Source organism: Acomys minous (assembly GCF_964271855.1).
Source record: "Acomys minous genome assembly, chromosome: 12".
NCBI lineage: Eukaryota > Metazoa > Chordata > Mammalia > Rodentia > Muridae > Acomys > Acomys minous.
Window position 1 is genome coordinate 24,557,949 of NC_140493.1, and position 27,529 is coordinate 24,585,477.

Here is a 27,529-nt window from a genome sequence, read left to right on the forward strand (position 1 = left end):
GGACCCGCCCCCCACAAGGCGTGGCTTTAGGAAAGGAGGGGGAAGATGGGGTGAAGGGAAGGAGACCCGGTCCGTCGCTTGTCTGCTTATAGGCAGATAATCTGTCAGTTTAGGCCAGACGTCTGCAGGATTGGGCAGAGTGGGGAGGGGCGGGCGCTCCAGGAAGCTCCGCCCCGTGCAACGGCGGGCTGGATCTTGGCAGGGCAGGGCGGGGCGGGGCGGGGCGGGGCGGGCGGCGAGCTCCAGAGCTGGGTGCGGTGAGGCGCGCAGATCACCGCGGTTCCTGGGCAGGGCACGGAAGGCTCAAGAACCTGACCTGCTGTAGCTCTAGTTTCGCGTTCGCCCCACCCCGTCGCGCCGCCGGAGCGCTCGAGAAAGTCCTCTCGGAAGAACCAGCGCCTGTTTCCCGGGCAGACCCAGGTTCAGGTGAGCGAGCCTTGCCGGTGTGTCCCGCCCCGGGGCTGCGGAGCGCGCGCGCGGGCGCGCGGCGACAAGACGCTGGGCATTTGGGGCCGGCGGCCCTGTGATTCTCGGCCTCCTCGTGGCCGTCTTCAGCGCGGTGGGGCGCGAACGCCTCGGACCCGGCTCCGCATCCTCGCCCGAGAGGCAGCGAGGCCTCGGGGGTTTGGGCACTGGGGGGACGCAGTCCCCGCCCCGCCCGGACGCCTTCCCGGTCGGGGCACTGGGAGCTCGGCCTGCTCCTATCGCTGTGCACTCCGGCCTCCCCGACGGCCAGCTCGGGCAAACTTTTTAACCCCTTCTGGGACGCCGCAGTCCCGGAGCCCCCGGCCGAGCCCGCTGGGATGAGGTCGCGGGCACGGGGCAGCGGCTCCTCTCTAAGTTTGGCAAAGGGAGGTAACGGGCAGGCCGGAACCGCTGGTCAGCTGTCAGGGCGTCCTTGATCGGTCGGTCCCGCCGCAGACATTGCACTCGGCTCGGTTTCCGCCCTCCGCCGCGGACTTCCTCGTTTGTCGGGTAGCTTTCGGGCCGGGAGGGGGCGGGGAGAGGTGCACTGGGTGCGTGGGAAAAGGGGACCCAGCTGCCGCGGGGCTCAGGGCTCGGGAAAGATCCCGGTCTGTCTTCATTCAATCCTGGATTTCTATTGCCCGAGGGCAGAAGGCCTGGGTCTCCCGGCAGCTGTCCGGCTGCCCTGGAGTGCACCTGATTCCACCGCATCCTGGGACGCCACGCCCGGGCCAGTCTCTGGGAACTGGTCTTGATTTTAGGACCTGGCCCAGCTGCTGCAGCTTTTATGTTTGGGTTAGATGCGGAGTCTTGAAGACACCCCCCACTTCCCCTGTGCTAGGGTCCTCACGCCATCCTGTTTTGGAGCCACGCCCCGGACAGGAACTGCACCCTACTCCTAGGTCCCCATCTCTCCTAGGCAATGCAGTCTGTACCCTCCAGGCCTTCCTTGAGGGCAGTAGTGAAATTGAGGGTAGGTGGGTCTGGGCGTGTGCCTGAGGCCCCACCCAGCGGTGTTAGGGAAAAGGTTCCTGGGAAGTCCCAGGTCTTGGAGACGCAGAGGCTCCTGCGCAGTGACTCCTTGGTTCTCTGAGCTGTTTTCTGGATTTAGCAAGATTTCAGAGTAACTATTGCGTGCTCCCTTCGGCAATACTAATACTAAAATTGGAGTGATACAGATTAGCATGACCCCTGCGCAAGGATGACAAGCAAATTCGTTAATCGTCCCGTATTTTTAGCCAGCGCAGACTGGCGAGTCCCAGTCATCTCTGGGCAAGCATCTCTAAGAGCGGCTCACTCTGAAGTGCGACTAGGAGGTCATGCTTGCCTTCCAAGGAACTCCCTCCTCTGCTGTGTGCCAGCCAGCCTTAGGACCTCCACCTGAACCTCTCAAGCCATTAGGCAGCTTTGTAACTGCCCCAGAGCCCCTCCCAGTCAAAAATAAAGCTTTCTGAAGCAGAAAAAAATTAATAAATAAAAGATAACTTGTGCACAGCAACATTGTAGCCATTTTTGACTCTACTGTCTGGAGTCCAGGCTGATAACCTCACCTGAATGTCTATGTCCCTGTCTGCTTAGGAGACAGGCTGCTTGAAGGCCTGCTTAGACAATCACTCAATATCAGTAAATTTATATACAAGGTTGCTATGGGTGGTGGTGGGGGGAGGGCTTATAGATGTGTAATTGAGCAAATATTTAGCTGGCTTCTCCTGCCAGGGACTTTGCCAGGTGGTGTGTGGGGGTGGGGGTGGGGTGGGGGTGGGGGTGGGGGTGGGTGTGAGTTGAGCAAGACCTGGTCCTTCTGGGAGAGCCAAGACAAATCAGTAGGTGATTCTAGTATGAAGTGAAGATGACAGGAACTCCAGGAATTGTACTGTGAGGCATAGAACTACCCAGTGAGAGCTGACAGGCCTCCTAAAGAGGCTTTGTGTCCTGGGGAAATTTTGAAGGCTTTAAAGACCAACAGTGGAGCCGGGCATGGTGGTGCATGTCTTTAATTCCAGCACTTGGGAGACAGAGGCAGGTGGATCACTGTGAGTTCGAGGCCAGCCTGGTCTACAAAGCCAGTCCAGAACAGCCAAGTCTACACAGAGAGACCCTGACTTGGGGGGGGGGGCGGGGGGGGGAGACCAACAGTGGTAGACTGTGTCCTTCCTCACCAAGCCACGGATAAAGGACTCAAGGAATTCCTAAGCTAAGAGCCACTCCTGTCCAGGGCAAGCAAGGAAGCCACCACGAGGAAGGAAGACCTTTCAGGGCAAACTGAGGCAAGCACGTGGTGAAGGAAAGTGGGGAGTCATTTACTGGATAATTGGGGAGTCATTAAAAGCATTGAGGTATTGCTCAGAGTAGTTTGAGAGCTGGTGTGCTGTGTGGGTGACACTAGCTCTGCTCCTACACTCCACAGGTCCTGGCAAGGGCAGGTGGGCAGACCAAGGTTCCCCTCAAACCAGCGTTAGCCAGTTGTGTTGGGAGGCATTGTTCAGCCCTGGGGGCGGGGATCGACTTTCAGGGGTCTGCTGGTCTGAAGGGCTTGACCGAGGACCAGAGGGAAAGGACAGAGTCCTGGTTTTCTTAGTTTTTATTTTCTTTCTTAATTTTTGAACTCTTTAACCGAAGGAAGGGTTTGGTGATGAGGCAACTTCTCTCCTGTGGAATGAAGGGTGCATGTTAATCACAGCCTGTCTTTTGCCTGGTCTTGCTCTAGAAAAAGCAAAACAAAACAAGCATCTCTTAGCTCTTTAAAAGACGGAGAAGCACGGGAAGGGGGGGGGGGGAGGCAGCATTGTCCCTAGCCTGGTAGGGTATTAGTAGAAACGGCCGGCTGGAGTTTCCCTCACTTCCTCTTCCCACTAATCCTTCAATAAAGCACTGAAGACAGCCCCTACCAGTTTGACATCCTTATTTTCAAAAGGAGAGGAGGGCTTAGCTGCTGTTTTCCTTCTCTTGTAGGGGGAGCAGGCCAAAGCAAGGGGGAAAAGTCCTTGCCTTGACAGCTTCCTCTAAGCATCTTGTTCCAAAAATATTTAGAATAACAAAATCTTCGTGTTCTTTTAATTAAACAAAGGTCCTAATTTACTGAGCATAAAGCAACATCTCCCGCTGCTGAAAAGGGCAGGAAGTACATTTTCCTTTTGTCTGCTGCTCCAGAGAATCACTGCCTCTCAGCTTTAACCCTCGGTGCTCTGAGCCCCTGGGCTCATGTCCTCTGGTGACGGCAGAACTAGGCATCTGGCTCGAAGCCTCTGTCTGTTTGTTTTTAAAAATACATTTAAAATAAGAGTATGTGTGTATAAGAGAGACTAACTTAGGGGAGTTGGCCTTTCTCCTCTACTCTGTGGGTCCCTGGGATACAACTCAGACTTGGTGGCAAGGGTCTTCAATCCACTGAGTTGGGCCCGGAATCCCATTTCTAAAGTTGGGAAGAGTGGCAATAGGCAGAGTTCAGATCTTAACCCTCCCCACTAGCTTTGCGACTCCATCGCACACTTTCTATAACGCCAGGAGCCTCACTTTTCTCTGCAGAGCCGGATGCAAGAGCTAGGAGGAGGAACCAGTGTGAAAGCCTGGCATATCATGGCTCTGTACATCTTTTCTTTTGTCTATTATTTTAATCATAGATTTTACCGGTCTTGCCTCCTCCCTAGGTGGTTATGTGAGGGTGGAGGGTAGACTGTTTTCCTTGATTCCCAACTCAGCTTTTTTTCCACCTCTAAGACGGGGTGCATGTTAGCTGCATGTTGTGGCACACGCCTTTAATCCTAGCACTGGGGAGACAGAGGCAGGCGGATTGCTGTGAGTTGGAGGCCAGCCTAGTCTACAAAGTTAGTTCAGGACAGCCAAGATAACACTGAGAAACCCTGTCTCAAAAAACCAGCCCCGCCCCCGCCCCCAAAAAGGGGAGGTGCATGTATCATGTGGTACTTGTGGTTGGCTAGGCAGCCAAAAATGGTGAAGATACAGTGCAGTGGCTTTAGGCTTCTCTACTGATGCTTTTGAGTGTGCTTCTTGCCTATGAATGTGGGCCGGATGACTTGCTGTGAGGTATTGGTGTAGGCAGAAGTTGCCCTTACTAGCTGTGTGTGTGTGTGTGTGTGTGTGTGTGTGTGTGTGTGTTTAATTTTTATTTTTCCCTTTTCTGAAACATGGCTTCCCATGTTCTAGGTGATAGGCAAGGGTGGTGTGGACTGACCAACAGTGGACTTGTGTGTCTGGAGGCCTGTCTTCTAGCTGTGGTGCTGGTAGAAGATAGGTTTGATTGTGAGGACCATGTCCCCTAGAAGACCGGAGCAGCATCTGTGCTGCTGGCACACAGGAGTGCCTGGGAAACTACAGTTGAGGGGCTGCCTTCCTTCCAAATACCTCTGCTTCCCCCCTTGAGTACTTTATGGGACAGGTGCATGCTGCACATCTTTTTCTTTTTTGTAGAGATTAAAAAAAAAATTGTGGGGAGCTGGAGAGATGGCTCAGAGGTTAAGAGCACTGTCTGCTCTTCCAGAGGTCCTGAGTTCAATTCCCAAAAACCACATGGTGGCTCACAACCATCTATGATGTGATCTAATGCCCTCTTCCGGTGTGCATGTGTAATGCAGGCAGAGCACTGTATACATAATAAATAAATATTGTTTTAAAAAATTGTGTATGTGTATGTGTGCACGAGTATGTGTGTGAGTTCCCCCGTTAGCTGGAATTATAGGCAGTTGTGAGCTACAAGGTGTGGAAACTGAGAAGTAAACTCATCCAGTCCTCTGCCGAATCAGTGCACACTCTTAACCACTGAGCCATTTCTCCAGCTCCAGGCACACGCACCTCTTTTTCTAAGTTAGGCTGACAGTGCCCCTTCCACAGTCTAGTCTAACTGCATTCTAGGAATTTACCCCACAGATAAACTTGACTGTGCAGAAGGAAATGTCCAAAGATGGCCACTGTGGCATTGTCAGGGAAGAAGACAGGAAGTAGGCTCACTGTCCATTAGAAAGGTCGCCGTAATCATGGCACAGCTGTGCAGCGGAAGTCCTTGCAGCCTTTAGAAGACAAGCTGGTCTCTATGGTTCTCTGAGGACGACGAAAGCACAGCTAGACACTGTGTACTGTGTTCCCATTTGAGGGAAACCTTTTGCTTCTCTGCTCCTTTGTTGAGACAGGATCTCACTGGATGGGTTTAGCTTCACCTCTGACTTTTCACCCCGACCCCTTGAACTCTGGGATTGCAGGCCCCTGCCATCACTCCTGGCTTAGAAATGGATGGACTTGCTCTTGGGTTTAGAACACTTTGGGTCCTGTTTTCCTCAGCTTGTGTCAATCTCACTGGAGTGACAGATGTACTGTTCTGATCAGGATGCCATCACCCAGCCCAGGCTGGGAAATATGGAGGTGGTTACTTTCTTTTTGGCTGTGAGAAAGAGAAGCTTGCGTGGGGTTTTTTGTTGTTGAGACAAGGTATCACTCTGTAGCCTTGGCTGGACAGGATCTCACTATGTAGATGGGGCTGGCCTGGAGTTCCTAAGAGGTCTGCTTGCCTCTGCCTCTTGTGCTGGCATTAAAGGTGTGTGTCCCCTTCTTTTTTAACCTGGGGTCATAGCATTCGAAAGTACACTCTTTCTGCTCTGCCCAGTTAGTGCTCAGACATCTGGTGTGCGGTTTTTAATGCCTTAGCGGTGGGAAAGCTCAGGTTGAGACAATATGATCAAAGCCAAGTGGTGACTTGGCGGGACCCTGACCTTGGCCTCCAGGAAGGGGCGATGTCAGCCTTGGATGGTGTGGGTACTGGAGAGGCTGTCAGTTCTGTTCCTTGCATACTGGGCTCCTTTCTCCCATGACGCCTGAGGAAGAGCCATCCAGGGCTCTGAGCAGGACCTGTCCCCCTGCCAGACAGTGTGGAAAGTGAGAGTGGCATGAGTCACCCAAGATCACGGATGATGAGCCAGGCTCTAAAGTAGGCCTGCCACCACATGGGCAGCCCGTTGAAGGCTGGTGCCCGTGTGCTGTCTTCTCTGAGGCAGAGGGGATCTGATGTGAGTCTCTTTAAAAAGGAGCCGAGGCGGGCTTGTGCTGCAGTTAGTCTGCTTCCTCTCTGACCAGTTTCCCAAGCCTGAGGTAATTGAGCAACAGGCAGGAGGCTGGAGAAAGAGAAGGAGCTGCAGGCAGTGGCTGAGGTCTCTAGCTGTCTTGCTAGCTGTGAATTCCTGGGTAGGAACCCTTCCTTGTGGCTGAGGAGCTCGCAGTGCTCTCTGGAAGGAAGTCTCTAGAGGGTGAGGCTTCCTGCTGGACAGGTTGGGCTGCAGCCGATCTGCTGCAGGTGGCCTATCTTTTCCATCCCCCAGGTTACTTCCTTGTGGCCTCTCCAATCCCAAGGTCCTTTTGATCTTTTACAGAGGAAAAAGTGGGCCTCCCCGAGAGGCCTCTTATGGTCCCAGTGGGTCAGACTCCTGTCTCCATAATGTTTATGTGTTGAAATAGCCATAGGCAAATTCCTTTCCTTTATAAGGGTATCACTGACCAAGAGGACATTTACAATTTGGAAGTTTGACCATTAGATTTTCTTCTTTTTATTTTTAGTTTTCTCCTCCCTGCAGTGCTGGGAATCAGTCGACCCCAAGGCTTATATGCCAGGAAACTCCTTTGCCATTGAGTTTCTCCCGGAGCTATCCTCCACTCTCTGAATATTGATTCTAATTGTAAATGATGTCCTGACTAAAGAAAAGCCATCAGCATCAATGCCGTGCCGGCCATGGTGCCTCATACTTTTAATCCCAGCAGTGGGGAGGGGAGGCCAGCCTGGTCTACATAGACAGACCCTGTCTTTGAAGAAAGAAACCCAAACAAAAAGTCCCTTCTGTCCAGTTTGTTTAGAATTGTGGAGTGTCTGAGCTGAAGGGGTCTTTCTTTTTTTCTTCTTCTCTTTTTTGACACAGGGTTTCCCTGTGTAGTCTTGACTGTCCTGGACTCGCTTTGTAGACCAGGCTGACCTCAAACTCCCAGTGATCCACCTGTCTCTGCCTCCCGAGTGCTGGAATTAAAGGCGTGCGCCGCCATGCCTGGCCGCACAGCCATATTCTTTAGCCTTCCTTTGACACCCTTCTTCCCTCTTCTAAAACATCTTCTGCTTTGAAAGTCAGAAAGTTTATTTATTTATAAAATTTATGTCTGTTGGTGTAGGGGCATCAGATCTTGGTGTTACAGACAGTTGTGAGCTGCCATGTGGTTGCTGGGAATTGAACCAGGGTCCTTTGGAAGGCAGTGCTCTTAACCACTGAGCCCTCCCTCCAGCCCCTAGAGTCAGAAAGTTAAAGAATGGGGGAGGTGTTGAGGTTGTCTGAATTTCTTCCAGTTGGGTGGGGCTCTCAGCCTGAAAAAGTTCCCAAAGCTTTAAAAAAAAAAAAAGAAAGAAAGAAAGAAAGAAAGAAAGGAAAGAGTATCTCTTATGGGGTAGTGCCGTCCCCCATAGGGTGGGCCATCCAGAAAGCCACTTTGGTACTTGTCCTCCAGCCAGTCTGAATTTCTAGTAATTCCAAGTCTCAGGATCAGTTTTTTGTTTTTTTGTTTTGTTCTTTCAGTTTTCAATACAGATGTGGTAGAAGGAACAACCCAAGGCTTTTCGGCTTGGGGCAGACCTTGTCACTGCCTGCTTGGCTCAGTTCTCCATCTGCGGCATGGAGAGAGAGGCCAGCTTTGAAATGGTGCTCTCTTCATCTTTTCCCCAGCTTCCTCCCTGCACGCCATGTTGTTGTTGACATCCGCTCTCCTCAGGTGGTAGGAAATACATGTTCAAGTTTTAAAGAGTTTTACCTTATCCCACGAAGCTGCTCCTTGGTAACAAGGTGTAGTAGCTAAGTGATGCAGGTAGGAACCAGCGGGCGGCAGGTTCTAGGCTTGACGCTGAGGTCTGAGGCCAGCCCCTGGGGTACCCTTCCTCATACAACACAGCCCAGCTCTGAGCTGAGCTGGTTAAACATTAAGAAGAAAGGGTTTACAAAGCAGCAGAGCCACCATTATGTAGAATGCGTTTCCTGTGTTTCACGTTAAGTCACTGGGCTGGAGAAGGCAGCTTCCTGTGTGATAAACACCAAGAGCGGGGCGCGGAACACTGGGTGACTTAACCTAATGGTTGACTTAGCCAGAATGGGGGTGAGGGCTAGCAATATTAGAGCTCGCTGGACTGTGAGGCCTGGGAAGTTAAAGGCTGGTCCCTTTCCTTTGTGATCCCTGCCTTAGCGTAAGGCCAGGCACTGAGTCAACTTCAGTCCTGCTGCTTGAACAGAACTGAGGTCTCGTGGTGCCTGTCTTAGGGGTTTCTATTGCTATGCTAAAACACCAGGACCAATTTGGGTTTTGTTTGTTTGGTTTGGTTTGTTAAATTAGGCTTCTATATGTAGTCCATGGTGATGGGAAGCCAGGGCAGGGCTGAAGCAGAGGCTGCGGGAAGATGCTGCTCACTACTGACTTGCTCCTCACAGTTCTCTCAGCTTGTTCGCTTATACAGTCCAGGCCCACCTGCCCAGGGTGGCACTACTTCCAGTGAGTTGGGTCCTCGCACATCTGTCACTAATCAAGGCAATGCCCCCACAGGCTTGCCTGCAGGCCAATCTGGCTTGGTGGGCCTTTTCTCAGGTGAGCTTCCTTCCTAAACGACTCCAGCTTGTGTCAAGTTGATTAAAAAATTAGCCAGCACAGGAGCTGCTCCTCTGTCGTCCCCCCCCCCCCCAACAGGGTTTCTCTGTGTAGCCTTGGCTATCCTAGACTCGCTTTGTAGACCAGGCTAGCCTCGAACTCAGAGAGATCCACCTGCCTCTGGAGTGCTGGGATTAGAGGCATGCGCCACCACACCCGGCCCAGCTGCTCCTCTGTTGCAGCCTAGGCCTCAGGATGTCTGAGTTGAGATCCAGCTCCACTAATGAGGACGGTTAGATTTTATTGAGCACCTGTATATAACATGCTATGTGCCTCTGAGCTCTTCTCTCACCCGCCAGGAGGTGGAATCACATTCATTTTGTTCATGAAGTTGCCTTACAGAGATTCAGACGGGGTGGGGGTGGGGGTTGGCTGCTTCGGCTCCTGTGGCCTGGCGGACACCCTTCACTGTGGGTCTACACAGCTTTGCCTGCAGAGAAGGTGGACTGGCCCCTATGGCTTTCTCCTTCTCTGGCTGTGAGCTTGTTAAAGAGCATCATCATCCCATTGCTGTTGGCCACTCAATGAGGCCTCCTTGGCCGTGGTGTTTATTGCAGCTCCCTTTCTCATGAGTGTGGAGTTCAGGGATGTGGGGGAGGGCAGGTGAGAGGACCATGGCTGCTAGCATGAAGCTGAGCCCAGGATGACTTTGTTGCTGTTGGACCCAGTGGTGCCCACTGCTGTCTTAGCAGGTGGGCTCCTGCTGATGCCTATGCGTGGTGCACTACTGCACTGCTTCCTTTGTCGGTCCTTAGTTATTCAGTAACCGCACTGGATAACATGGGTTTCCCTTTTACAAAGATGGACCCCAGGGCCAGGTGTGTTGGGAGAACAGAGGTACAGGAAGTATGGTTTCTGTTTGTAGGAGCTGATGGTCTCCAGCTCATACAGAGGAGCAGGCCTTGAGTCTGAGAAGGCTGCTTGGCGGAGGTGGCACTTGAGCTGGTGGCAGAATCAGAGGACAGTGCATGGCGTGTACAGTGAGCACGGGTGGGACCTTGCTCAGGCATTTTGCTTTGTTTAGAAGTGATTCAGCTTGGTGAAGGCCCTGTGACTCACAGGACTGGTGAAAGGTCCCCTCTCTAGTAAGCCCTCGACTTTTCGGAGCCCAAGGTAGCTGTGGAGGCGGAGGCCTGTGTCCTTTTCCTGGGAAGTGGAGTGCTGTGTTGCACTCCCAGGTCATTAACTTCTGACTGGGTGCTGGGCAGGCTGCCCATGCCCTCTGGTTGGGTGGTCAGACATCATGTCATTCCCAATCAAAGGACTGGAGGTGAGGTTTTTCACAGTGTTGAGAAACACCATTGCTACTAGGGACAGTGTCCTACTAAAGTTAAAAAGAAAAAGTAGGATCCTGTTGTTCACAACACAAGTATGACAGCAAAGCTGGCAAGGAGCACCCCACCATTGGAGTTTCTGGGCTACTTACACACACACACACACACACACACACACACACACACACACACACACAACCTCTACACCTGCATGCACTTCACCAAATCCCAAGCAGAGTGATTTTTGTTTTTTAAAAGACTTAATTATTTATTATGTATACAGTGCTCTGCCTGCATGTACTGCCTATATGCCAGAAGAGGGCACCAGATCTCATTATAGATGGGTGCAAGCCACCATGTGGTTGCTGGGAATTGAGCTCAGGACCTTTGGAAGAGCATCCAATGCTCTTAACCTCTGAGCTCTCTCCAGCCCCCAAACAGAGTGATATTGTGTACTCTGAGATCTTACTTAGTGCTGTAATCTGAGGTTTCCTATGTTGCAACATTCTCCACACTGGGTATTTACTGGCCGTGTTATGGTCCACTTGAATTTACATTGTCAGAAAGTGCCGTAAGTTTTATTGACTCTTAAAATGTATTCACTCAGTGAGTGTCTATTGAGCATCTATTGTAGGTCTTGTCCAGAGATGGTTTGCACATCAAGATGCAGGTGTCAGATCACTGGGCTGCTATCTGGTGCTAGGAACATGGTCACTGCTTTCTGTTGCTGTGGCTTGAGACATGGGGGTTTGCAGAGGTTGTGGGGTCACTGGGTGCCCAGTCAGGTTCATAGAAAGCTGGTAAAACCACTTTGTCATTCATGAGCTCAGAAAGCTCAGGAACCAGAGCCAAGAGCTGGAAGATCTTTCTAGGCTCTATAGAGGAAGGCCTGCCTGCTGCCTCCCAGTTCTACCACCTCCTGTCTCCTGTGTTTACTAAAGACCTGGGTCACAAAATCTATCTGGAAGAGGCGAGGGACCAGAAGACTCCAAGGGCCCTTCTTCATAGGGTAGTTACTGCTGAGGATCCTACTCAGTAGGACGGTGACTGCTGAGGGTAGGGAGAGAGGGAGGGGGAAGGAAGGAAGAGGGGATAGGGCCTCTCCTAATGAGGGTGGGGACTGGTAGCGTCTAGGTTACCTTGCCAGGGGCTCAGTACTGTGCTCAGGCGCCCATCTTGCTGAGATGTTGTAAAAATTGTAGCAATACTTTGCAACAGTTTGGCTTTGTTGTAAAAAGGAAGTTTCAGAATCTTGTTGCAGCTTTAGAACAGATCTTCATCTGCAGTAGGGAAGTACTTGCAGGGCAGCTGGGTGTTAGGAAGGTGGGTGCCTGCCTTCACCAGGGAGGGCCCGCGTTGTGCTTTGTCCTTTCTGCCCCCTCCCCTCAGTTCCCGCTCCAGTTCAAGGCTTTCTGAAATGTGTGGTCTCCTTAGAGAGCAGGAGAGGAAACTTTTGTTGCTTGGCAAGGAGCCAGAAGCTTGTCGCTACCTGCCCCACTGGGGGCATGAAGGGTGCTGGGGTGGCCCTGGAAGTGCTGACGGGACTCAGGGTACTGCAAGCTTTGCTTACCTTCTTGGTTTGGGTCCTCTCTCCATCCTGCAGTTTGTATTTGCATCAGCCCCTGGCCTCTTGGCATTGACGTTTGTCACAGTTCACAGTGTTCCCTTCCCCCGCTTTACTCAAAGCAACACAATTGAAGGCTTAATCTGGCTTTCTCTTCGCACATGGGTTGAAGTTGGTACTAATAAAATGTAATTGGAGGAATCCAGCAGCTGGTGGATTATAACACTCCTAGTTAAGGCACTTAAAAAAGATTAGTTGATTTACATTGCTTGCATGTGAGTCTGGGTACTCCATGCATGCCTGGTGCCTGGTGAGTCCAGAGAGGACATTAGATTCTTGGGTGTGGAGTGATGGATGGTTATGGGTCACCCTGTGGGTGCTGGAAACTGAACCTGGCTCCTTTGCAAGAACAGGAGGTGCTCTGGATGGTTGTCCCATCTCTCCAGTCTCCCCTCCCCCTTTATCTTTATTCACTTCCTGTTTACTCTGCTGTTTGGTAATAGCAGGCCAAAGATTATCTTTGAGTTTATACTATTTTACATTATTTACCAGCTGTCCTGTTGGAGGTGGGAGAGGGGACTGTAAGGATTAGACAGTGGGAGGAGGAGTACATGGCGCAGGATGACTAGGGGCAGCCGCTGAGTTTGGACCCCAGTTTTTATACTGCTCATTTGTTCATTAGCCATGTATTGAAGGCTGGGCGAGCATTAGAGGCTGCTCTAGGTTCTGGGACTGCACCCTTGAATAAGTCCTGGGAAGCTTCTACAGTGTTCATGCTAGGGGGTGGAGGCAGGAAGTGGCGCTCTGTCCTCAGTCTACACAGTGGAGAAGACGCCGGAGAGGGAACTAAAGGACAGCTGCAGTGAAGTGCTAGCGACTGGCTCTAGGCACCAGTGTTTATTCTCACAGTTCTTGTGTCCTCACATGGTCGTCCTGCGCCCCCGCCTCTTAGGGGGACGTCAGTCATATTGGCTTTTACCTACTCCCACAACTGAGTCTTCACTAGTCACCCTAGTTAAGGTTCTGTGTCTACTGTGGATTACAACCCGAGGTGTGTCTGAAGCATGAATTTGGAGGAGCCCAGCACAGCCCAGACATTCTGGTAACCTCTTTAGGTCAGGGAGGATGAGCATCTCCAGGAGCCGCTGCCTTCTGTAGATCAGGGTGGCCTTAAAGGAGAGAGATCCACCTGCTTCTGCTTCAGCCTCCCTAGTGCCAGGATTAAAGCCTTTTCCACCCCACCTCCTTCTACTTCTCAGCCTGCTTTGGCTTCCTGTTTCTCATGTGTAAACAGGTTACTACAGGGGTTCTCAACCTCTGGGTCGCGACCCTCCCTTTCACGGGGATCATATATCAGATATTTACATTCTGATTCATAATACAGTTATGAGGTAGCAAAAAATACTTTTATGGTGGGGGAGGTCACCACAACACAAGGAACTGTATTAAAGGGTCGCCATTAAGAAGGTTGAGAACCACTGGGTTAGCGTGTCTTAGCTGTGCATAAGAGGAGCTCAGTGAAGGCTAGCCTAGGCTACGTATTGAAATGTTGTCTCAAACAAAACAACTCCGCCCTTGCATCTCTCAATCCTGACTCTTGTCTTGGTGTTCTGTGAGCAGCTGAAAGATGGAGCACCCTCAGGACAGTCTGGACTTGACCCCACGGAGCAGGTGCTCTAGTCCTCCTCCTGATCCTGCCCTCAGTGTCCCCTCCACCTCCGATCAAATCCCTTAGCGGTCAGGCTGGCCCTTTCAACGCCCAGGCTGTTCAGCCTTTCACTCAATATGGCCTCTTCTCCAGATGAGCAAAGTGCTTCAGGACCATAAACTTTAAATTCCTGGGGTTGGCTGGTGCTGAGTGGCTGCTATAGAAGTTTGTTTGCTAGGTACTTAGTCAGACTGAGGCTCCACTCCTGTCTCTCATGGAAATCTGGCTTTATTCTGGTCTCGCCTCACCACCAGGACCCTTGTGAAGCCCTTTGCCCATGGTGGACTGGGAAAACAGGAGAACATGTTTATACCAGACTGGTCAAACGCACGAGTTTAATTTCAGCACCTCTCTTGACTCCGGTGGCCTTGGGTGGGTGGCTGTGTTTCTTTGGCCTCTGAGGTCTGTTACTGTCTAGTACTTACATAAATAGACAGGGGCCCTGGCTTCTGACCCAGTCAATCCTTTTTCTCTCACTTGCAAGCTCTTTGACCTTGGGTAAGTTACTGGCCCACTGTGTCTCAGTTTTCCTCCTGTAATCTATGGATTGCGGAAAAGAAGCAATGTCTCAGGGGGTTTCACTGCTCAGTGAAGCCTTATTGTTTCTTTTGCATTTTATTGACATATAGTTTGCCCAGCACAGTGGCAAGTTATCTCTTTCTTTCTCTCTCTCCTTTTTTTTTTTTTTTTAGTTTTTTGAGACAGAGTTTCTCTGTGTATCCTTGGCTGTCCTAGATTCTCTTTGTAGTCCAGGCTGGCCTCGAACTCACAGCGATCTGCCTGCCTCTGCCTCCTGAGTGCTGGGATTAAAGCCGTGTGCCACCACACCAGGTGGCAAGTTATCTCTTACATTATTTTCCTTTATGAAAAAAAAAATCTTATTTGAGGTGCTGGAAGGATAGCTCAGTCAGTAAGGTACTTGCATGAGGAACTGAGTTTGGGTCTTGAACAATTACATTAAAAAAAAAAAAAAAGCAAGTCAGATATGTTGGTGTTTGCCTGTAATTCCAGCCAGAGAGGGCAGAGCCAGCAAGGTTGGGGGCCTGCTTGGTGAACTGTAGGTTCTGTGACAAATCTCTGTTATCAAAAAAATAGTATGGAGAGCCAGAGAGATGGTTCAATGTTAAGAGCACTGCTCTTCCTGAGGACTAGGGTTCAATTCCCAGCATCCACATGGCAGCTAACAATTGTCTGTAACTCCAGTTCCAGGGGGTCCAGTCTCCTCTTTTGGATTCTCTAGGAACTAAACACAGGTGGTGCACAGTCAAGCAATGCAGGCAAACAACACATACAAGTAAAAGGAAGGTGGAGAGCAGTGGAGGAAAACACCTACTGCAGACCTCTGGCCTCTGCACACACAGGAACACACACACACACGCCACACATATAGAAACTTATTTTCATTATGACCATGTGAAACTTGAAGTCACATCCAGCTTATTGTGGCTGAAGTCTCCTACAAGGAAGGCTGTCAGGATTAGTGTTCTCACTTTATAGCAGGGCACGTTGGCACTCCAGGAACCTAAGAGACAAGCTGTAGGTAGACAACGAGAGAGCTAAGAGCTAAGTTCCCGTTCTCCCCATGGCTCTTGCTTGCTGACTTCTTGCTACTGAGAATAAGATCTGGCCCCAGGTGAGCATGGGAGGCCAGGGCAGAGGTGGTCGGCAGCTGTGTGTGTGTGGGTTTGCTTAGGAAGGAGGAGATGGTTTTAGCCTGCTTTCTTCAGAGAACCTAGCCTTTTTGCTTCTCTTCCCCAGCATGCCTCCTCCTGCTGGCCCCCACCAGCGTGCTGTTCTCAGCCTGCCTCCTGCCCACAGCCTGCTGCCTGCCCTGTTTCCTGTCCCTGTCAGGCTGAGGAGGAGGAAGTGGATGTATAGTCGAGTGCTCAGGAGGAATGCCTTATTATCCCACACTGTGTGGAGCACGTGGCATGCCCCTGCCCTAGCAGTGCTGTGCTGCTCAAGCTAGCTGCCTCTTCTCCTCCCAAACCCTGGCCGCAGGTGGTGAGTTTCAGGTTTATCTGGCTAGAATCTCCAACCTTATGTCACATGGGACAAGCTGAAGGTCTGACAGAGGGCCCCACCACCCCCTTGCTTCTTAGCACTATGTCCTGCATGTGAGGAGATAGTGGGGATGCTCACAGGTAGCAAAGCTCTGTTCTGTCACACACTCTGCAGTATCATGCACTTGGGGAGCACTGTGTGAAAGTGCCTGAGGCTGCTGTGGGGTGGGCCTCCTTCTTCCCTTGGAAAACCAGTCCTGAGCTTTAATTATCTTTAGGTTGAAATAGCTGAGGTGTGGGGGGGGGGCACGCCTGCCCCCAGTTCCGCCCACCCCTTTTCTTCTGGCTTTCAGACAAGAATGTGAAGAATGTGGCTCTCTGTTGTGGACCTGAGTAGAGGTCTGGGTGCTGGGGCCATCTGGGTGCCTAGGCCATCTGGCCGCCCGGGTGGGACTCAAAGGCTCTTCTGGGTTTTACAGGCTGCTTTGTTAAGCCTAGACTGACGGGGACATTCCGGATTGGTTGTGGTTTGTTTAGAGTCATGACAATTCCAGGCTTATTAAATTCCCGTCTATTTGGTGTGGCCCCTTTGAGACAGCTGGGAGGAACTACAGTAGGGAGATGGCCCTCTTCTCCCAGCTGTTTTACCTCAGAGGAATCAAGTTCAAAGGGATTGCCAGGGGGGAGTCTGTGGTACAGGAAATGTCAGCATTAGGCCCGAGTACCAATTCTGCTGCTTTAGCTATGAGACAAGGAGACCACAGTCACCCCTGCGCTTTCTTCCTCCTGATCTTGTGTCTGCTGCCTATTGCATCCTAGGGGGCAGGGAGCAAAAGGGTTGGATGCAGGACTCTGAAGCCCAGAACGAGACTGCAAGATACAGACACCAACAGCAACATGTACCAGTTGTTTCTTCGGCAAAACAGGGTTCCAGTAGAAGTTACCTTACGAGGCTGCTGCGTATAAAGGCGGTTGCTCTGGAAGCAGGCAGTTAGAAGTTCATTGGCCATGTGTGCTTTGAGGTGGGTCCTGTAAGGGAGATAGATTAACCCATCCACACTCCCCCAGACAGCAGAGACTATCCAGTGCTTGTATCCAGGAGAGCCAACTCAGGAACATCACCTGCATTGATCCCAGCATCTTCTGGGGGCACTTCTGTGCTGCCATGTGTGTGGGCGTGTTGTATGTGTACATGTCTATGCCCACAGATCTCTACACATGTCTTTGTGTGCAAATATCTGTGTGTGTATCCGGATCTGTGTATGTCTCCGTGTGTATACATGTCTGTGTGTGTCCAGGTCTTTCTGAGCACATGCCTCTATAAACATGCCTTTGAGTGTGTACATGAGCACGAGTGTGTGTAAAGGTCTGTGTATGCACTTGTTTGTGTGCAACTAGGTCTTTGTGTGTACCTGTCTCTCTGTGAGTTTTATATCCAGGTCTTTGGGTATGTGTCTTTGTGTGTATGTATCTATTTATGTGTACAGGTCTCTGTGTGTACATATGTGTCTGTATCTAGGTCTTTATTTTCTGTGTGTATGCGTGTGGGTGGGCTAGTATGTTTGGAGGTGAGAGAAAGCTATGGGAGTTGGCGCTCTCCTTATAATGTGTGGTTTCTGATGCTCATAGTCAAGAAGGTGCCGCTAGGCTTGGTGGCAGGCACTTTTTCCCTGAGCCACTTCACTGGCTTGCATCTCAGCCTTTATGTATGTATGGGTCCACATGTATAGGGGCTGTGGGTACAGGACTCAGAACATTCCCAGAACAGGTGGGCCAGTCCTGAATGTCCCTAGTACAGGGTCTACAAGGTCTCTGATTTTTCCCCCCCTCTGTCCTGGACTTGCTTGGTAGACTAGGCGGGCCTTGAACTCAGCAATCCATCTGCCTCTGCTTCCCAAGTGCTGGGATTAAAGGTGTGCACTACCATGCCCAGCAGGGTCCCTGCTTTTTATGTACAACCGTGGCCAGCATTGGTTACTTTGGAGCCTAATTGTGTTTCAGGTAAAGGGGCAATTCTGGTGAAGGACAGGGTGAGGTCATTCTTGCCAGCCAGACTCCTTATTCAAGGGCAGCAGCTAGGATTGGCCTGTCTTTAGATAAGAGTGCTATGTAACCCACCCACCCTAGAGCTGCTATTTCTCCCCCCGCCCCCCCCCCCCCCCCTTTTGTGTGTAGCAAATCAGGTTTGGTCTTATGCTATGGTTCCTACTTTGATCATCTTCCTGAGAGGCAGGAAGCTCTGGAATGCAGCCTGACCACCTCAGAAGAGGGTGTCAGGTTCCCTGGAGCTGGGCTTACAGGCTATTGCCCTATATGGGTGCTTGGAACTGAACTCTGGGCCTCTGGAAGAATAAGCAAGCATTCTTAACCCCTGAGCCCTTTCTCCAGCCCCTGGTTTTGTTTTTGTTTTATTTATTTTTATTTATTTATTTAATTTTGGTTTTTCGAGACAGGGTTTCTTTGTGTAGCCTTGGCTGTCCTAGACTCACTTTGTAGACCAGGCTGGCCTCTAACTCACACAATCTGCCTGCCTCTGCCTCCCGAGTGCTGAGATTAAAGGCGTGTGCTATCACGCCCATCTTGTTTTTTTTTTTTTTTTTAAAGAAAAGGTCTTGTTATGGCCTCTTATTGCTTCCCAAGATCGTGGGCTGCAGTTATCTACACCATGCCCCATCAGCTGCCTTCCTGATTCTTAAAGAATGCACTAGAATGCAAGTCAGATGCTTCCTGAGTCTCTTGTTTAAAGGTGAGAGGCTCTGATTTCACCTTGGCTTGGTCCAAGTTGGCAAGATCAAGCCAGAGGAATATGGTGAGATACATGTGTCTAGCAAGCAGCAGGCCTTGGGTTTGCTGTTGCTCTCTTCTGGCCTGCCAGAGGTTGGAGCCCTCTTTGGCTCTGGACTTGGAGTCCTTCTGCTTTGCCTAATTGAAGGTGGGACTTGGCCCAGCAGGTGGCTTGACTAGGTCTCTCCTCTGTTTTGAGTCAGGTGTTGTTGTTTTGTTTGAGACAGAGTTTCTCTGTTTACCCTTGGCTGTCCTGTACAGCCTGTAGACCCAGCTGGTTTTGAGCTCACAGAGATCCGCCTGCCTCAGGTGGGTTGTTTTCAGACCTTCAGTTTAGGCTTAGGGTAGATCATCAGCCACCCCCTCCCCCTAATGGTTTTTGTGTAGTCTTGGCTGTCCTGGACTCACTTTGTAGACCAGGCTGGCCTGGAACTCACAGCAACTGCCTGACTCTGCCTCCCTGATTGCTGGGAATACAGGCATGCGCCACTGTGTCCAGCTTTTAGGGTAGATCTTGAAATGATTTTTATGGGTGGCACTGGTGTTTCTAGAAATGAAGTAAAGTTCATTCCAGTGAAAAATAACAGTATGTGGTCATCATCTCATGAAGCTGGTTGATGTTTGAAAAAAAGTTTGAAGGCACATTTTGAAAATAAATAAATCTTTGGGATTTTTTTTTAATGTGTGTTTGGGGCTGGAGAACTGGCTTAGCAGTTAAGAGCACTGACTGCTCTTTCAAAGGACCTGGGTTCAATTCTCATCTCTGACATGGCAGCTCACAACTGTCTGTAACTCCAAGAGCTGACACCCTCACACAGACATATATGTAGGCAGACCACCAATCTGCATTAAAAAAAAGTTGAAAAATGTGTGTTCAAGTGCACTTGTGTGTCCATGTCCGTGGGTCTGTCCACCTGTGGCTTGAGATGGAAAACAAAAAACTGGAGCTCCTTGGATGAGATACTCTGGGGGCTTCTCCAAGCTCTGACCTTGTGGGGTTTCTTCCCTCAGGTCTGAGCTAATCTGCTCCGGGGGAGACCAGTCAGTAAGCCAGCCCCTTCCTTGCAAGGCCAAATTTCTGACTAGAGCTTTTGACAAAATTCTGGGAAAAAATTGCATTCCTGGAGGAGATAAATCATGTTATGTTGGGCTAGGCAGGGTGTGACTTCAAGCCCCTGTAGTGTGCAGAGTCTATGTCTGACTCATTGTGAGTTCAGCCATGACAGAAAGGAGCCATGCTGTCAGGGGAGAAGTCTGCTTGTCTGGGGCACCAAACACTGCCCATGACCTTGTATCCAGAGTTAGTGCTGTCAGCCAGCCCTGCCACGTCTCCCTCACCTCTCTGCTCCTCCAGTCACCACAGCAAGGCAGGGATTGCCCGGAGGCCCTGAGTCTCCTGAGTTATCAGCATGATGAGTCTGACATACTATGTCCCCTGCCTTTCAGGGACGGTGGCCAGGGTCCAGTAGTTGCTGGATCAGTTCAGGGAGACTGTTGTGACTGTCACTTGTGTCTTAGAAATAAATATTAGTGTATTTCACACAGCTGGCAATAAGGTAGAGGGCCTATAGCGACATTGATCCTCTGGTCCTAGAGCTCTCTGTGCAGTCTGGCCTTTGCTTGCATGTGTAGTCACTCTGGTCTCTGGACAGTGAGCTGTGGCAGATGGTGTGGCTGTGTGAATCTGCAAGGCAGATCTGGGGTCAGTGAGAGTCTATCAAAAAATAAGGTGGAGAGTGGTAGATGGAGGAAGATATTAGACACTGACTTCTGTCAGAAATACCTTCCCCGATTCCCATATGCACACAGAGCAAAAGGGAGACAGAATGGGAGATATGTTTTTATTGGACTAGATTCCTAGAGTTTTGATTATTTTAGGAAAGAAAGATTAGACCCTCCTCACTTGTGGTCAGTTCAAATCAAGCTTTATTCAACACCCACCTGTGTTGGGCAGCAAGGGCCTGCTGGTGACCAGAGTCCCTAGCCCTGCAGGAATAGAAGAATGAGGTTGTTTGGGGATGTGGCTCTATAATTCAGCTTAAAAAAAAAAATCCTTTAGGGGCTGGAGGTTTGGCTCAGTGCTAATCTGCCTAATGTGTATAAGGCTCTGGGTTAGAATTTTCAGCACCACCCCCAAATAAAGTTAAAAGACACAAAGAAAAAGATTTTATTTAACTGTCAGTAAGAGAAAACATGTTGCTGCAGACCTGGTGGGTTTGAGGCAGAGTGGCCTTCAAAAACCAGCTGGCTTATTATTTACCTGTTTATAGACAGGACCTTGGCATGGAACTTGCCATGGAGCCTGGGTTAGCTTCAGATTCACAGATCCTTCTGCCTGCGCCTGCTGAAGGGCAGGTGTTTGGAGGCCTGAGCCACCACGAGGCCCAGGGCGCCTTGTTTCTGGCCCTGGGTTGTGCTGCTCAGCAGTCGCAATGTGGGTTCGGGAGACTGGCATTCCACAGTTCCCCGGAGACAGTGGCATATAATTAAATTTTTCGAGTATGGTCATTTTTCTGCATTGGTTTTCAGCAAACCATGCTCACATGCTTGAGGGGAGAAAAACCCTCTCTCAGCAGAACCAAGGGGAAGAAGGAAGGAACCTCACTGCCTGAAGGGCTCCAAGTTGCCCCCACGCATGTGTGGGCAGCTGCCAGCAAACTGCAAGAAGCTGTCTGTGAGCGGGCACCACAGGTGTTCACGTGGGAGAAAGCAACCCAGAAGTTCTCTGTCAACCTATCAGACCTGAGGCTGAGGGGAGGGGACCCGCAGGAGGGGGGAGGGGCAGAGACCCATTGCCCAGTGCTGCCAGGAGGGAATCTCTTCCTGGAATAGCTCCTGGCTGGCTGAGTGAAAGCTCATTACTCACAGGTGAGACTCCTGTGTGATCTCACTGTGCAAATATTGAACCAATTAAAACTCAAGCCAGAGGCCAGTGTAAATGACTTATCTGCAGCCACAGCTCTGCCTGTTGCCTGACTGGCCTCAGCTCTGGGCCAAGGCTGCCTAACCTGTTGTTGATTCCTTCTCTCCCTCCCTTTCCCTGCCCCTCTCCCCGTTTCCCCTCTTCCGTCCTTCCTAATCTCCCTCCCTCTCTCCTTTTGTCCTGGAGATGCTAGACCCAAGGCACGAGCTGGTGGGGGTGGCGGGGGTGGCGGTGGGGTGGCTTAGTTACCTTTGGAGTGGTCACTGAGGTCTGCTAGGATCCCACAGCAGTGGCCTGGGGACCCTGTCTGTAAAGAGGGGCAGAGGAAACAGTTCTGTATCCCTGAAAATAAGCAGAGGAGCAGGGGTTCTGGGGCAGGACTGAGCTGGGCTTGGGAGAAGAGGACAGGATGATTCACACTACAGTGTTAGGAAGGGGCTGCTGGGCGAGGAATGGGATGTGAGGAAAGCCCATCAGGAGCCCACACTGGTGTCCAGCATGGAGTGACAGGGAAGGCACTGAAGGCATTGGGCCATCGATGGGTTGGGCTCCAGACGCCTGTGTGGGCAATTTGTCCTCAGGGGAGTGGCTCCTATTGCTTTCTGCCCCGGCTGACTTATTAGTCATTCATTCATTTAGAAGTCAGTTGCACGCCGAGGCCTGGAGCCTGAGCCATCTTGATGGAGGACACCTGGTAAAATTATCCTGTAGTTCCTGTGACATGTGCCACATAGCTGCTTCTGACACTCCGCAAACATCTACATAGAGCCCAGGGTTGGCCACTTGTCCTCTGGGAGCTTATAACTTCAAGGCGATGGGGTGGGGGTCAGAGGTGAAATCTTGCAGCTTTTATCTTTGTTTCTCCTAGTTTTAATCCCCTACCCTGCCTAAACTGGGAGCTGGATCCCTTTTAACTCCCCTGTGCTGCCTAAAGTAGGAACTGGATCCTCTTAAGTCCACTACCAGTGGCAACTGGATCCCCTGAGCCTACTGCCCTGTCTACACTGGGAGTGGATCCCCTGAGTCTCCTACTTTGCATGCGTTGGGAGCTGAATCCCCCCTGATTACCTTACTCTGACTGCACCGAGGGTGGGCTTCCCCTGCTTAGCTGAAGTACCCACCATGCCAGGCCCAGGACTTTCCAGCTGCTGACTTCCTGTGTGTGGCCACCCACCCCCTCAGGGAAGTGTGTAGGGTGAACTGTAAAATACAGAGCTGCTGATGTCATCACCCCTCCCTCATTGTCCCTAGAATAAAGTCTACATTCCTGAATAGCTGATAAGATCCTGCTTAAGCTGGTGATGCCTGCAGCCCTTTGAGAATTAACCCCTGCCTTTAGTGCATAGGATGGAATCTGCGCATGAAATTCTCATGCTGGTGTCCTTTGCAGGGCGTAGGGCGCTGAAAAGACAATGGGCCACATGTTTAGCCGAGGAAGAAGGCAGACTTTGGGCTGAATTCCTCTGGGCCTTTCCCTGCCTGTTCTCCTTATCTGGTGAGCATCAGCTTGGGCCTAGGTTGGAAAACTGCTAATACAAGCAGATCCCAGCGTCTTCTGTAAGCAAACAACATTCCTGAGGGGAGGGGGTGGCCTGGTGCTCAGCAGCCTCTGCCTCCACCCCTCTCAACCTGCGCTCAGTACTGTCTCCCGAGGCTGGCTCTGAGGTGGAGTGCCCCTTTGTGGACTCTCCCTCTGTTGTTCTAGGTGTTTATGCCAGGCCCCTTGTCAGCTTCCAGCTTAACAGCCTCCCCAGTAGAGGCGTTGCAATTGTGAAAGCTGAGACCTGGGCTTAGGTAACAGACAGGTGGTCAGTGCCAGGCTAGGCTCAAGGCCAGCTCTTCTGCACAGCCCTTGCGCACAACCTGTGCGCACATCCTGTCAATATTTCCCAGATCAGCTTGGAGCAGGTCCCCCCCCCCCCCCCAGGATTTTCCTGATAACTCAGGCAGGCTTCCTTCAGCCTGCATCAGGAGGCTGTGGTGGTGTACACTTCCTCTGAGGGGAGCAGAGCCTGTAGGCAGAGTCACAGTGACCCTTCCTAGAGAGGCTAGGAAGTCAGGACAAAGTAGAGGAATGTGAAATATTGAGAGTCTGTGTGGGAGCATGAATTGCAGCTCTTTTAATAGCGACTCCCCCGACCCCCCAATTCTATAAGTGAAGTCTGAGGTAGTAATAGCTTTCATGAGGTGTGAGCAGAGGACAGAGAGTTGTGGAAGTCAAGCCGTGGTCCCTTTGGCTTCAATCCGTACCCATTCTATGTGTTTGTACTCCAAGTATTTATCTGGGCTTTGAACAGATTCCCCCCATTGATTGTTCCAAGTTCTAAGACTTGGCTCCAAGCTGACTGCCAAGGTTGATGGTTGAAGCCATCGCTTGACAGGTGAAGGCTCAGCTCCTCATGGCACCCACGACACAGGCTCTCCTTGTCAACATCCTTTCTGATATATTGTTCTGATAGGTTCAGCTTTGTCTTGGTGTTGGGGTACCAGAAGGTTCTAGAAAACATAGTTTAGTCCTATGTAAAGCTTTTTGGGGGCCACTAAATGATCTCCCCTCCATTTTTTCTTGGTAGATTGAAGCCTCAGTCGTGCTTTCTCTTTCTGTTTTGAGCATATGCAGTCAGCCCACAGATGGTTTAGTTTTCCTGAAGATGCATTAACAAGCACCCACTCCTTGTTTCAGTGTGTCTCCATACTCTTCCTGGCCCCTTTGCAAAGCTTGGTGAGTTCCTAGCCAATTCTATTCATTCATTCATTCATTCATTCATTCATCCATTCACAAAGCTTTAGCCGAGTGCCTGCCCTGGGCCGTGCATTGTACTAAACATTGGAATTGAGACGACTTGAGACCAAATTCCTGTCTGTAAATGAGACTGTAAGTAATTATAGTTTGTCCTGTTGGTCAGTGTGGTGGAAACGAACCCAGGGCACAGTGGGGAGGTACCTCAAACAGGACATCTTGCTATATTAGGGAGCTGAGACCTGAGGGCTTACTGATGCAGAGGACACAGCCTCTTGGGTCCTGATGGGCTATGTGCATGGAGTGGCATGCACAACGGGGAAGGTCAGTGAGGACGGGGAGGGCAGGGGAGCCTCCTCACCGACTGAGGTTATTAGACCTCCTCTGAGGAGGTGTGGAGTTATCCAGTCTGTTTGAACCTACGAGGTAAACCTACTCCAGCTTGTAGAGCAGAAGAAGGTGTCAGTAGCCACATGAGTTGGGGAGTCGGAAGCTGGAAAGGAGGCTAGGGATCCGTGTGGTGCACAGGGCACTGGGGAGGAGTTCACAGTGACTGAACTGGGGAGCTCAGCAGGCGGAGGGAGCTCATGGGAAGGTGCTTAGGTGAATTGGAGTCCCGGGACTAATCCCGATGACCCACAGCATTGCTCACCAAACAGCATTTGCTGTGGAAATCTCCAGATGGGTGAGCTGGCGCCGATAGGAGCAACTGCCCTGGCTTCTCCTTCCTGAGTGCCACCCGTTTTCTGCTGTTCACCTGGACTGTTTGATGCTGGTGAACTCTGCTTCTGAATCATCGCCTAATCGCCTGTGCTGGGAGTTCTGAGGGAGCTTCGGGCCCTCTCGGGAGGCTCACCCACCACCTCTTGGGTGTTGCTGTAAATGAGGCTATTTAGAATATGTACTTGTAGGGGTTGGACCTGAGGCTTTGTGCACTAGATCAGCCCTCAGCGTGCTCATCCCCAAGCCCCAGGACCTTTAACATGCAGATCAAGCAACTTCCTTACAGTGCAGCCTCTTATAAAGGACAGTCCTTTGTTGGTGACAGTGCTGTTCATACTCACCGTTGTTTGTCTCAGAACTTTACTTTCTTGCTGTGTAACCTTGAACCAGATAGGCTTCAACTCTTTTTGTGCTGGGGATTGAATATAGGTCCTCCCACATGCCAAGCACCTTCCACCATTGGGTTCTGTGTCAGCCAGACTCCTGTGTTAGGCACTTCAGAGCCAGTGAGAATTTTCCAGCTGTGGACCTCATGTTGAGGTGCAGCTTGCCTTTCAATTCCTCCATCTTTGCTGATATCTGGGGTCATTGTTTTGGTTGTTAAACTGGGGAAGGATGCTATTGGCATCTAGTTGGCAGAGGCCAGGGGTGCTCATAAGCATTTTAACAATGCACAGGTCAGTCCTGCCAAGCATGACTTGGGTCTAGCACTGAAGTTGAAAAATATTGCCGTGGGGACTGAAGAGATGGATCAGTGGTTAAGAACACTGACTGCTCTTCCAAAGGACCTGGGTTCAAATCGCAGCACCCACGTGGTAGCTCATACTTGTCTGTAACTACAAGACCTGACACCCTCAAACAGATATACATGGAATCGAAAGACACGAAAGAAAAAGAAAGAAAGAAAGAAAGAAAGAAAGAAAGAAAGAAAGAAAGAAAGAGAAAGAAAACACACTGCCATAACTAGCATACCACTGTGTTCAGAATTGCGGCTGTGTGCTAGCTTTGGCCTCTCCATCTCAGCCTGAGCCCCTCTTCTCCTTTCACACCAGCAGTCAGTATTCTACGCAGCCTCAAGGGCTGTGCACTTGCCCCGAGCTCCCACTGAGTCCTTGTTGCTGCTGCTGCTGCTGCTTTCACTGAGATTGTCAGCTAGTTGCTGACTCGTACTTTCTTTCCATAGCCAGTGCTCCACGGTGTGCAGACTTTAAGGAGCATATGTGGGATTAAACAACCCGTGCCTAGAGAAAGCGGTATGGTGCCGTGTCGGGGCCCAAGCGTATTTGGCAAGCAGTTCTGTCCTCAGCCATCAAATGTGTCCAGTGGGCACCTGCTGCATTTGGGTTTTGGGAAAGCTGTGACCGAAACTGCTTTCTGTCTGCTCTGTCTGCCCTCCTCTGACCACATGGACACCTCAGGGAGCTGTGTGTGCAATCTGTCCTATGTTTCTGCATTGTAAAACCCCAGGGGCTGTTGCACTTTGGTGGTGACTTTTTATGTGACTTTTATGTTTGAGGAAATATGTTTTGTTGATTGAGTAAATGGAGCTCATGGCTTTGAAGGCTGTTACAGCAGTTACTTTTATAGAACCGTTGTCATTAATGATGGGATTCATGCCTTGATAATGTCACCAGCCTCAAAACCAATAGATGTGAGGAGAGGGAGGAGGGACGTTCCCAGCTATGTTTTCGGGAGATGGGGAGATGAAGATGCAGGAGAACCTCCCACACACCTGGGATTACGCTGGACCGAGGCTTCCAGTGTGTGCCACTCAGCTGTGTGTCGATGTGGCGATTACCTGATAGAAATGCACTGCTTTGGCACGCAGCGCAGGGCTTCCCATCTGTCTTCTGCTGGCTCTGTCTTTCTAGGCCTGCGGTGTGGCAGAGCATCACTGTGGGCGGTGGAGGAAAGCTGCTTGTCTCATGGCAGTGAGGAGGCTCAGATATAGCAAGCAGTGGCCTGGGACAAGCCATGGCCTTTGAGGATACTCCCTCAGTGATCTGCAGTCACTGGGCTCCACCTCTGAAAATGACTGTCATCTCCCAATAAAGACATCAAATTATGAGTCCACTGAAGAGGGATGATCCAGTCACTTCTCCAAAGCCCACTTCTGAGTGTTTCTGCACTGGGGACCTGAGCCTTCTTGGGGGACATTGATGCCAAACCGTAACACAGAATCTGAGTGGAACCTGTCAGGGTCAGGACTAGAATCTTGGCCTTCTAAGCCATTGGTGACTACACTGTCACCTTACTTTTAGCTCTGGCATTTTCATTTTCAATCAGAATCCCTGTGCAAGCTAGGGAGGGGAGCCGGGCCCACAGCTTTAAAGAGACACCATTATGTCTGCCTCACCAGAGGCTTCTCCATTTGTTTCTCCCCGTTTTCCTGTGACTTAGGGGACAGTGGCTCAAATGGAAATGGCACTCACAGTGAGTGCTTCAAGGCCACACAGATCTAAGTTAACCTGGATTTTGAGGCCCATTGGAGCCTTGCCTCCCTCACCCATAAAATGGCTGTGATGAAATATTCCTTGTGAAAAGACGCCAGGATGGAGTGGAAATTGAGCACTCATTAGCAGTTCTGGAGCGCCAAGGCTTGATGAGTGTGACAACTTGAGGCTTGCCAGCCTGGAATTTGGCCTTGGAGGACATTAGAGTAGTCCCAGTTGTTT

General features: G+C 50.8%; 1 protein-coding gene across 3 annotated transcripts in view; it reads left to right on the forward strand.

The window, feature by feature from the left end:
* Positions 1–238: 238 nt before the first annotated feature.
* MYH9 (myosin heavy chain 9) overlaps positions 239–27,529 on the forward strand; it is an 83,195-nt gene continuing 55,904 nt past the window's right edge. The window contains exons 1-3 of one of the 3 annotated variants that reach the window (XM_084750684.1): positions 239–426; positions 22,031–22,085; positions 22,782–22,886. The gene's annotated coding sequence lies outside the window, so the exon portion shown is untranslated. The remainder of the gene's footprint in view (positions 427–22,030; positions 22,086–22,781; positions 22,887–27,529) is intronic. The other 2 variants (XM_084750685.1, XM_084750683.1) reach the window with 2 other exon arrangements.